Consider the following 12,258-nt stretch of genomic DNA (forward strand, 5'->3'; position numbering starts at 1 on the left):
TGACCTTAAAAATATAACTAATGTGGACACAAATCTGATTGTTAGAAAATTAACTGCTCACCTGTATTTCTTAATTATCTTAAATAGGTTGTAATACTAACTTCTAAGGGCTGGAAATTTACATTACATTGTTAAATGAGCTTCATAACTACAATACCTTAAATGAGAGTAAAAACATTTATACAGGCTCTCGCCAGGCGTCCTCGTTGGAGTGACATCGTCTTTAAACCCTGTGTGGCAATCCCTGACGCACCGCCGTGATGCCCAGGGAAGACAGGGCGACCTGGAAGTCCAACTACTTCCTTAAGATCATCCAACTTTTGGATGATTATCCAAAATGCTTCACTGTGGGAGCAGACAATGTGGGCTCCAAGCAGATGCAGCAGATCCACATGTCCCTGCGTGGAAAGGCTGTGGTGCTGATGGGCAAGAACACCATGATGCAGAAGGCCATCCGGGGGCACCTGGAGAACAACCCAGCTCTGGAGAAACTGCTGCCTCATATCCGGGGCAATGTGGGCTTTGTGTTCACCAAGGAGGACCTCACTGAGATTAGGGACATGTTGCTGGCCAATAAGGTGCCAGCTGCTGCCCGTGCTGGTGCTATCCCCATGTGAGGTCACTGTGCCAGCCCAGAACACTGGTCTGGGGCCCGAGAAGACCTCTTTTTTCCAGGCTTTAGGCATCACCACTAAAATCTCCAGGGGCACCATTGAAATTCTGAGTGATGTGCAGCTGATAAAAACTGGAGACAAAGTAGGAGCCAGTGAAGCCACGCTGCTGAACATGCTGAACATCTCCCCCTTCTCCTTTGGGCTGATCATCCAGCAGGTGTTTGACAATGGCAGCATTTACAACCCAGAAGTGCTTGACATCACAGAGCAGGCTCTGCACTCTCGCTTCCTAGAGGGTGTCCGGAATGTTGCCAGTGTTTGTCTGCAGATCGGCTACCCGACTGTTGCCTCAGTGCCACACTCGATCATCAATGGGTACAAGCGGGTTCTGGCTCTGTCTGTGGAGACTGAGTACACCTTCCCACTTGCTGAAAAGGTCAAGGCCTTCTTGGCTGATCCATCTGCATTTGTGGCTGCTGCCCCTGTGGCTGCTGCCACCACTGCTGCTCCTGCTGCTGCAGCTGCAGCCCCAGCGAAGGCTGAAGCCAAGGAAGAGTCGGAGGAATCAGATGAAGATATGGGATTTGGTCTCTTTGACTAATCCTCTCAAAGCAACCAATTCAGACAACTTAATCCAAGAAGCGTGGAAATAAAAGCTTACTTCTGTTAAAAAAAAAAAACATTTATACAGTATAACAAAAATATCCCAACACTTGGGAGGCAGAAGCAGATGAATCTCTGTGAGTCTGAGGTCAGCCTGGTCTATAATTTTAGGACAATCCAGACTGTTACAAAGAGAAACCCTGTCTTGAAAAACAACAAAAAAGAAAAGAAAAGAAGAAAGAGATTTAATTTAACCTACTATATTTAGTTTTTTTCCTCATCATGAGTAGTGACTAAACTAGTAACTTGCAACTAAACCCCCTATATGATGACAAGCATTTATAACCTACCAAATGATCAAACGTCCCTCATCCCATCTCTTGTAAATGTGGGTGTCATGTTTTCTAGGCTGCTTCCTGTTATCTGGGGGTGAGGGCATCTTTAAGGGACCCTGAAAAAAATGGGATAATGATCAAGTCCTGGAAGAGCAAGCTGTATTGTTCTTTGTTTAGTATCTGTGTGATGGGAAATTGTAGAGCTTATCTAAAGTTATGTCTAGAGTAGTCTGTGAGGAGGACCATCTCAGCTAGTACCTTTGAAGTTGTTCTGGATGTAGAATTTTAAGGAAACTGAAACAGAGACATTTTGAGAGGCTGGATCACCTGGGCAACTTGTTTTTATTGATATCCTTTTTTTGAAAGCACACAAACTTTTAAAGGTAACATATAAATCTGCATTAGCATAAATATGGAATATGTAGAGTTCAAAAGTCAGCGAAAGATTGTTTTTTTTTTTTTAAGTTTGAGTAGGTAAAAGGCATCTGCCAACTACATAAATCCATTTGGACTATAAGCGCCTTTTGGACTATCCAGATGCCTTGTGTTTTTTCCATTCTTATCTGGCTTATTTATTTACTTTTGTGTTGCTTTATTTATTTAAAATTGTTTATTTTTATGATGGGCTATACATTTTTTGTTTTATTAGCATCTGAGCAAATTTTTAATTATACTGTATCTACTAGACATTTTTCTGGTCTGTATCTGACTTTTTCATGTTTGTAGTCTTCTCTGATTATGCGAGCCAAGCTTATCTGTTAGGCCCTGCCTGCAGCTAGCTTATGGCACTGGCAGCTAACCCTGCCCTCTTTTGGTCCACCTAACTGTCTAAGCTTTGGGTAGCTGTTGTGTCTAAACTGCAGTAGACTTTTCTTTATATGTTTTTCTCCCAAGTGCTCTGATGCATAACAGGGCCTCTTAAAAGAGTCATGCCTCTGTATGCTGTGAGCAGTGGGCTCTGGGTATGTGCTCACATTGGGAGCTATTTATATCAAGCTTTTTCATCAGCTACCATATCACAAATAACAACATAGAAACTTATTATTAATCATGAATGCTCGGCTTTTAGCTTAGGCTTGTTCCTAACTAGTTCTTATAGTTTAAACTAACATATTTATATTAATGTACATTCTGCCATGTGCCTTGTGACTGTTACCTTTCCTTTTGCATCTCTTGGCATTTCTGCCTTTCTTTTTCCCAGGTCCTTTCTGTCCCTGAAAGTTCTCCTAATCTCTTCCTGTTTAGCCATTGGCTGTTCATCTCTTTATTAAACAAATCAGAAGGTGCCTTGGCAAAACAACATCTTTACAGTGTAAGCAAATATTTCACAGCATGGTGGTCAAATTAAATGAAGGAGATTTTAATGTTGGGAATACACATTTTTATAGACAAAATTCTGGAAAGTTTGTAAGGATGTATGTCATATTATTAAACAGCAATGATTTTATCTCTCCTATCTCTCTCACCTATTATAATTTTGACTTGAAAGACTAACTTGTAAACTGAAGTGGAAGAGGTCAGGATAAATCATCACAGACATGATTTTCCATGTGAGCAGTAAAGATCTCAGGGTAAAGGTATATTAAAGAAAGTTTAGGACATCAAATCTGAGCCACTGGAAAACCTGCAGTTAGTGCAAATCATAGTCAGTAACTCTGGACAGTCAGGTAGGAAATCACTTAGGAAATTTGAGAATGAAAAAAGAATGTCAGACATCTACCAATAGTAGGAACATGAAGGAAGTTGGCTCTATACTATACTTTGCACAGGAAGCAAACTGTCAGGGTTCCTATTACCAGGACTTGTTCTGCAAGAACTGACCACAGCATGCAACCTCCACAAGCACTTCACACACATGTACATGCGGACAAAAGATGCATACACATAAAATAAAATGAAAAATAACTTAAAATATTAACAGCAAAGTAGACAAACAGAATATACATGAATTTATTTGATGTTTCTATTTGTGTATGTAGATTCATTGATTATTAAAAGACAAACTGTGTTCATCAAAGTTGTTGAATACTAAAAAATAAAACTGATATAGATGATGTATCTAGACATAATATACACTTAAACATATGGACTTCTATGTACATATTGTTTCAGATATATAGATAAATGTACAATGAACTGTTTCTACTCTAATTTCATACTAAGCTCCACAATGACATTACAGTTAATTAAGCTCTTAAAAATCATCCCTAAAATATTTATTATCACTACTTTTACTCAATAGGAGAAATCTGGCTTTTCTGTTTTTTTTTAAGGAATTCAATCTTTTCACATATTTTCTGGAGGCTGGGAGGGTTATGCTAAAACCACACAGCATTACTTACTATGTTCATCATGAGATTCCCAAAGACGAAGAAAAGAGACAATACACCCACCATGATTCTGTATTTTAAAATGATCAACACATGTCTTTAAATCTTAGGTCTAACCAAAGATAGCTGTATGATTGGGTTCAAATTTTTGAAAATCTTCACAAGAACAGACTCTACACCCTTTAACAGTGGCCAAATCTAAGCTGCATTTGGTTAGTATGCACTATAAGCAGACGGTGAACCCTACTCATGCATGTTAATTATTACACATAATATTCACATAGTTATGCATATTAAATTAAAACTATTGGGATATGTGAACATAAACTTACGTAAGAAACATCAGCCTTCTTTTTTTTTTTGTTGTTGTTGTTGAGTGGTTCTTAGTCACTACCATCTTGCCAGAGGTAGAGAAAATGGCATTAAACTAATTCAGGGTGTTGGAAATATTCTTAATTGACACACACACATAACACACTTCACATATATATGTACATATGCCACCTCTCCTCCAATATTTTCAATCTATGTTCTCTAATTTCTAGATAGCATTATCAGCCTTCTCCATTTTCTCCAAATGAAAAACTTAGCTATCCCAAGTCCTCTCCCTCTCTCTGTTCTCAAACAATCAACTAAATATTCTGTCCCTTCAGATTCTGACTCTGGACAGTCCTCATTTTTCTCCTCATTCTCCCTGAGTTCCAGTGCCCACCTGCTGGTCTGGATAGAAGCAGGGTGCCCTTTCTGCTTCTTCTGGTCCTCCTCCCTGTACCCGCACTTTTAACCTGACCTCTCCCTCCTTCAAGAACACCTTGAAGTTATTCTGCCCTCTGAGGTATCAGACCCATCCTTTGTGTGGAACTCCTGTGGAGAAACTCACAGCTTCCACACTGATCTCTCCAGATCTAGGCATTAATAAAAGATGTTGCATCAGCTTCGTGAGTCATATTGACTACTAATGTCTTATAGTGCCTACTTTTGAGATATTTAGAAAGGCTTCGAGTAAACTGCTTTCAAATATATATACACATATCATGTGGCTTTACACTGTTCACATGGTATACATATGCATATATACACTCACATTTTGTTTTGGAAAAACTTGAAAGTGTGCTTCAAACCTTAGAAGGTTTCCGAAGATGGCCATCTCATTTTATAAATACCCTAGTTTATAATTTAGACAAACACTTGGAGGCGGAATGATGAATGGTAAAGATGGGATTATTTCTCAGTTCTCAGTTGTGACAGTTGACTTCCATGGTATTTGTCTTACATTTCCTCTTTGGCTGTGTGTGAGTGTGATCCACTTAGGTAGTAGCTTGGGTCCATCTATTACTATATTGGCAGCAGGAGATTTCCATTGATTTGTTTCTCTCTATTTGCTTTTTCTTTCTCTAACCCTTCGTACTATAATGCAGAAGATTTATTTTCAATGATTTATTAAAATGTAATTCTAAGGTGACTCTGTATCAAGGAAGTAATCTGCAGGCTATCTTTGTTTAAACTTGCAACCTGCTTTGTCAAGGAAAACTGCCTATGAAATTTTCATTATAATAGACAGCTTTTCATAATGAATGAAAAACAGCAATTATGATTGAAAACAAATTGCTCTGAAACATACTCTTTGAAACAATGTGCTGCTTAATTGTATTTTGGAGGAGGGGGAGGCTGAGGCAATTCTATTTAATTGGTTACATTTTTCAGTTCTATAAATTAATTTGCACTACCCAATATCACTTAATTTTTCCCTAGGAAAGCTTTTGCTTGCCCTAGCAATATTATAACTGCTAATTCAATTACACTGAAATTGTTTAATAGAAAATATAATTGCTTATTCATACAGAATACCCATTAAAGAAGTGGAAAAGCGTGAACCTGAGGGTTACTGCATATTAATACTTTGGGAATACAGATGGGAATGTTGTGAGGGGAAGGTGCAGGCTGATCTTTAATTGTTCATCACCTGCCTGCAAAATAATATGAATGGACCCAAACTAAATGACCACTCATTACAGGTTTCAATTTAGGAGCTTGGCTGGGGTCAGCAGATTGCTTATGCTGATCCCAATGATTTGAAGTTGTGATTACCATAAGCAATTTAAATTTTATTGATCGCCCCTTCTGAAAGTTGTAATTGAGCATGGATGTTGGGCACAGAGCTCTCCAAACTAAATTGTACTCTGAAGCCCTTGCTGGGTTCCTGCAAGAATCAATAAGCAGTCAGTCACATTAACAATGAAATAGGTCCATTAACATGCAGTGGTACTGGCGCAACTTTATTTAGGAAGGGTGTTAGTTCACGTCATTGTTTTATCAATGGATCTTGCCTGTACAAGGAAAAGTATGGCTTTAATATGTGTAATAAGCTTGTATGAAAATGAGATTATATAATATAAATAGACGGAATGTGACTAGGTAGGTAGTTGAGTGCTCAGAGCGTCATTGTGATTCATGGCATCACCTTACTGTAAACAGAGGTTTTATATGACTGGAATTCTAGCTCGCTGCTGCAGTGCTTTGCGGTAATTTGGAATTTTTTTCCTGTTTATTAGATACAAGGTTTCCCTCCATCAAGGTTAAGTACATCTTGAAGGCTCCATGTTCGGTGGCAAGTGGTGGCTTGTTAGGAGAACTGTGTAGCCTACCCTGCAGAGCCATCAGAGAAAGCTGAGCCTTCCAACAGAATCTTCACTATTCCAAGAAACTGGGGGTGCTGTTTACACTCAGAAGATTTCAAGGTCTGTGCACAATGCTGCCTTACTTGTTGTTATCAAATCATAAAACCTTCACAACTCTACGACTCCATGCAAATAGGGTGCTGAGCGTAAGATCTAACAAACTGAAGAGAGAATGAAGCATTGAGTCTATTGCTTTCTAAAATTAATTGATCATCAACTTCATCCCTACTTCCTTATCAGTTGAGGTGCAGTCAATGTGAGGATTCCCAGCCTCTAGGAAAATGTGAAGCTCAAGAATTACACAGATAAATAATATCCTCTAAGCTGTTCCCTGACATCACATAGGATCTGGGATACCCAAATAACCTTCTACCAGTGTCCTCACTAGGCACAAGGCGGTATGCAGAATGAGGGTGGGAATAAAAAACCTTGCTGGCCAATTTGTATTATCTGATTGATAAAGCTACAAGTGATTGTTTCCTCAGAGAGCTTATGGTCACAGATTCTGCAGTCCTTTATTAGTTAAGAACTCATCAAAAATATAGCACATAGTCAAGCTTTGCTTTTTTATTTATTTATGAAAAATTTCCACCTCCTCCCCTCCTCCCATTTCCCTCCCACTCCCCCCACTTCTCCTCCCTCTCCAGTCATAAGAGCAGTCAGGGTTCCCTGCCCTGTGGGAAGTCCAAGGCTCTACCCCCTCCATCCAGGTCTAAGAAGGTGAGTATCCAAACAGACTTGGCTCCCACAAAGCCAATCCATACAGTAGAACCAAAACCCAGTGCCATTGTCCTTGGCTTCTCAGTCAGCCCTCATTGTCAGCCACATTCAGAGAGTCCAGTTTGATCACATGCTCACTCAGTCCTAGTCCAGCTGGCCTTGGTGAGCTCCCATTAGATCATTCCCACCATCTCCGTGGGTAGACACACCCGTCACGGTCCTGACTTTCATGCTCCTTCTGCTCTTCATTTGGACTTTGGGAGTTCAATCCAGTGCTCCAATGTGGGTCTCTGTCTCTATTGCCATCCATCGTTTTTAAATATCTCTCCCTCTCTCCTTCCCTCCATCTATTTCTCTCTCCCTCCTTTCCTCCCTCTCCTTTCTTTCTTTCTTTCTTTCTTTCTTTCTTTCTTTCTTTCTTTCTCTCTTCCTAGAAAGAGTTTCATGTAGTGCAGGCTAGGTTTAAACTATTTATGTAACTGAGGATGTCATTGAGTCCTGATCCCTTTCTTTATCAAGTGTTAGGTTTGAAATATATTACCATCTTAGTTTATGAGTAAAGGGATTTGAAAACAGGGCCTCATGCATGCTACCCAAGCATCCTACCAACTAAATTGCACAGACTTGCAGAGTACAATTGAGGCAATTTTTAGTGCTTATTAAAACAGCCAGGCAAAAATAGTCTCTTCTACTTTGTGTTAGTATTTTTGGTTTTAAGTCAGATGATCTTTTTGAATCCAGTTGCTTGAACCATCACATATAATATGTGAGTTTAATGTGTATATTTGAAGAATGAGAGATGGCCCAGTGGATAAGTTGCTTGCTGTACAAGTTGGGCTCCTATTATCACACATACACACAGACACACATACACAGACACACACACACACACATGCCAGTATATCTCTGTTTACATATATATTCACACTATATCCACATCTCTATCTCTATATCATCTATCTATCTATCTATCTATCTATCTATCTATCTATCACCTATCTATCTCTCTATCTCTCTATTTATCATCTATCTATCTATCTATCTATCTATCTATCTATCTATCTATCTAATCTCAGGCCCATCACATGTACCGGTAACCCCAGAGTTGGGGGTGGGTATTACCAAGAAGACATAGGAACCTCACTGGCAAATTAGTTTGGTCAAATTGGTGACCTTTAGGTTCAGTGAAAGACTCTGTCTCAAGGGGATAAGATAAAAAGTGGTCAAGGAAGACACTGATGTTTTCCTCTGGCCTAAATGAGAACATCTTTGGTGCATGCAGTATGCTTACAGATACCCCCAACACTTACATTCTTACACACACACACACACACACACACACACAGCACTCATACCTGCACACACAAAAGAAAAAAATGTGCATTTAAATATATTTCTTTTCAAACTATATTGTAACTCACATTGTACCAGATATATTCAGAATAAAATGAAACCAGACTGTTTTCTTTCCCCACACATCTTGAAATCTGAACACACAAGCCTAATACTGAGAAATCAGGTTGATTTTAACCTTAGAAAGTGCCACTTCTATAAGAAGTTCTTATATGTTGCCTATTTATAATGGTGTAAACCTTATTCATTCACCTTGGACAATTGTCCTTGAGTTTAAAACACTGTTTTGTACTTAATTTGTTTTCTTCAACCATTTTTATTGAGCTTCGACCAGGCAAAAAGTATCATTTCAAATTTTCAGCAACCTTCTGCATTCATTTATTAATAATTCCAAACAGAATGTCTGCTTCCAACATTAGTTTCTGAAATAGAATAGAATCTTAATTAGTTGGAGAGAAACTCTTACTTAAGTAATCTTAGAGAAAATGCAGTCATTTCCTTCCCTGATAGATCCTCACAGTGTTTTACTCTGATGAGAATGGTTTTTTAAAAGGGGCCTCAGGTGTGATACCAACTGTTCAAAGTCATTGTCAGCAGCTGGCTTTTAGAGTATTAATTCAAAATTAGTGACAATATAAGAGTATGTCTACAATGACCAACTCTGTTGCAAAACTAAGCAGTTTTGAGTTAAGGGTGCAGAATCCTCCACATTGCCCTTGAGGAAGATTCAGAGGCTCATTCTGTTTCCATCTGTCTCCACCATTAGAGAACACAGTTGATTGATTCAACTGAAGTTTAACCAAAAGGTGAACACAGATGCATTTATGTTACAATGAATGCAAATAAGCATGCCTTTTTCAATATCTAAACACACATGTATGTGTCTATATATAATTTCTTAAAGATCAAATTATGTTTTTGTTCAATGGCTTCAGGGTAGGAATGAATGCATTTGTGTCAGGTCCTTTGGGCTTGGGGATCAAAGAACAATAGTAGAATAAGGCAAAGATAAATAGTGGGTACTACTTCTTGTAAGTGGAGACTGTTCTTTTGTTTCCCAGGCACCCATACCTGAATAATCACACCAAAACTACATTAAGTACAAAACTATTTGACCAATGGCTTAGGTGTATTCCTAGCTAACTCTTACATCTTAAATTAACCCGTTTCCATTATTGTATATTTTACCACAAGGTTCATAGTTTGTTACTTCTTGTTTCTTGGGTGGCTACATGGTATCTTTCTGGATCTGCCTTCTTTCCCCCTCTATCTCTGCTTGGATTTTTTGCCTTGCTATATTCTGTCCTGCCATAGCCAAAGCAGTATCTTTATTAACCAATGGCAATAAAACTTATTCACAGCATACAGAGGGGATTCCCACATCAACTTTTCTACCTATCTATGAGTCAGGATAGCCTGAATGCTAATAGCTCATATCTTCCCCAGAGCTCACTTAAGACCTGTGATATATTATGTCATTATGGTCATGATTAATATAATTATGACAATCTTCAGTGCACACAGCATATTGCCCTACAGACACAAAGTCCATCCACCTTTATGATAAAATGTTGATGTACATATGTGAATTCTCTTATGGGGTCCAACACATTCAGGAAAATTATCAGGCACATGGTTTTATGAAGTATTTATAGATAACTAAGTTGTGTTTTGATGTGGGATTCCCCTTTGTATGCTGTGAATACAATTGGTTAATTAATAAATAAAACTGGCTTGGCCTGATAGGGCAACAGAATAGAGGTAGGCAGGGAAAACTAAAATGAATGCTGGGAGAAAGAAGGGCAGAGTCCGGAAGATGTCATGTAGCCCTGATGGAGACCGATGCCAAAACTTTAGCTGGTAAGCCACAGCTATGTGGTGATACACAGATTAATAGAAATGGGTTTAAATTAATATGTAAGAGTAAGTCAATAAGAATCTAAAGCTAGTAGGCGAAGCAGTTCTTTCATTAATACAGTTTCTGTGTGATTATTTTGGGAGTCTGGGTGGCCAGAAAATGAGCAAGCAGCCTCCCTCCTCACAACAGTGTTTGTCAGCTTCCCGTTATCTATTTACCTGCTGTCTTATAGAAATATATTCCCATCTAAATCTTCCAGTTTCAGTGTGGCCCACTGTTATCTAGCTAAGGATGCCTTTCTCAGCCTCAACAGTAGGTGGATAAGATGTTCAATATCTGTATCATTTCTTTAATGATGATGTTGCCTGGCTACTTCTTTCACCTTCTCAGGGGAGTTGGCAAGCTAGTGTCTCTCACGGCCAGCAAGGGACACCTATACCAGAGGTTCTCAACCTTTCCAGTGCTGCAGCCCTTTAATACATTTTTTCATGTTGCCTTGACCCCCAACCATAGAATTATTTCATTGCTATTTCATAACTATGATTTTGATACTGTTAAATCATAATGTAAATATCTGATACTCTGAATATTTGATATGTGACCCTTGTGGGGGGGGGTCAGTTCCCATCTGACTGCATTATTGAATGAGAGACAAAGAGAGCTTCACTTGGTTAGAGAAGTATTTCATGTGAACCATTATATTTTAAGGGTAATGCTGTTAAGGCAGCTTATCTAGCACTAAACCTTACCAGACATGTGTAACATGCCTTGCTGTGGATGTTTTTCCAGAATTGCACAGCCTCTGGGAAAACTGAGACTCTGGGCAGCAGCCGGGCCTCTTGGGAGTGGGGAGGTATCTGGGACTCTGTAAAGTTAGAGGACAGCTCTGCCAAGGATGCTGGCTCTTGAGGAAAGTATGGTGGGCTTCACCTGAGACAGACACATGTGCACTGAGGCAGTCAGCACGGTGGGGATTGTCAGAGCAAATCCTCTTTGCTGGCTGCAGAATCTGTAAATACATTAAGTAAATCAAGTAGTAATTTCTTTTAGGTTTAGAAAGAACCCAAAGTGAAACTTCAATACCTTGATATATTAAAAGATTTGTGTTAGTAAGCGCATTTATGTCTTCACAGAGGAAAAACAAAACCTTGCAAACAAACCGAGAAAAGCGTTTCATACTTTTGTTTACACAAATATCGTATTTCTACAGAGACTGAAAAGGGAACCGAAACTAAGAGCCCAACCGAGGTCCTTGAATTGGTTTTTCTTTAGCCTACAGAAGTATAAGAATATTACACATAATCTAATCCTACAGTTATTATTACAGTAAGTGTTCCTCTGATTGTCTAATCTAAATGACACTTTTTCAGAACTCGTTATTGTCACATTGTTATGGTATGAAAGTAAATGTTTTGAGGAAATTTTTGAGTACAGTCCAACAAGTCATTGCTGGTTATTTGGGTTGTTCTTCATTGGGAATTTCAGAAAGATTTGCTAAATTTTCTCTTGCATTTTAGATCAGAAAATGGCATTAGTTCCTAATCAGTGGTAATGTATTTACAGAAAAGAAAGGCCATATCATGATAAAGTTGAATTTGTTTATTATGAACAATAATAAATGTAGATGTTATGGCAATAAAATATGTTTTGAACAAGATGTCTTAGGAGGCTAAAATAGCATTCTCTGTGATAAATTTATAAAACTTGTTCTGGGTAAATCGGGATGTTCACACACCTTTTATTTAAAATTTGGTTAAGACTTTTTTT

At 38.6% G+C, this 12,258-nt stretch overlaps 1 pseudogene; it reads left to right on the forward strand.

The window, feature by feature from the left end:
• The first annotated feature begins 245 nt into the window (after positions 1–245).
• LOC121438744 lies at positions 246–1,269 on the forward strand (annotated as a pseudogene).
• The last annotated feature ends 10,989 nt before the right edge of the window (positions 1,270–12,258 follow it).

Source organism: Microtus oregoni, unplaced genomic scaffold (assembly GCF_018167655.1).
Source record: "Microtus oregoni isolate MIOR12 unplaced genomic scaffold, Mior012 000002F_ref0000024, whole genome shotgun sequence".
NCBI lineage: Eukaryota > Metazoa > Chordata > Mammalia > Rodentia > Cricetidae > Microtus > Microtus oregoni.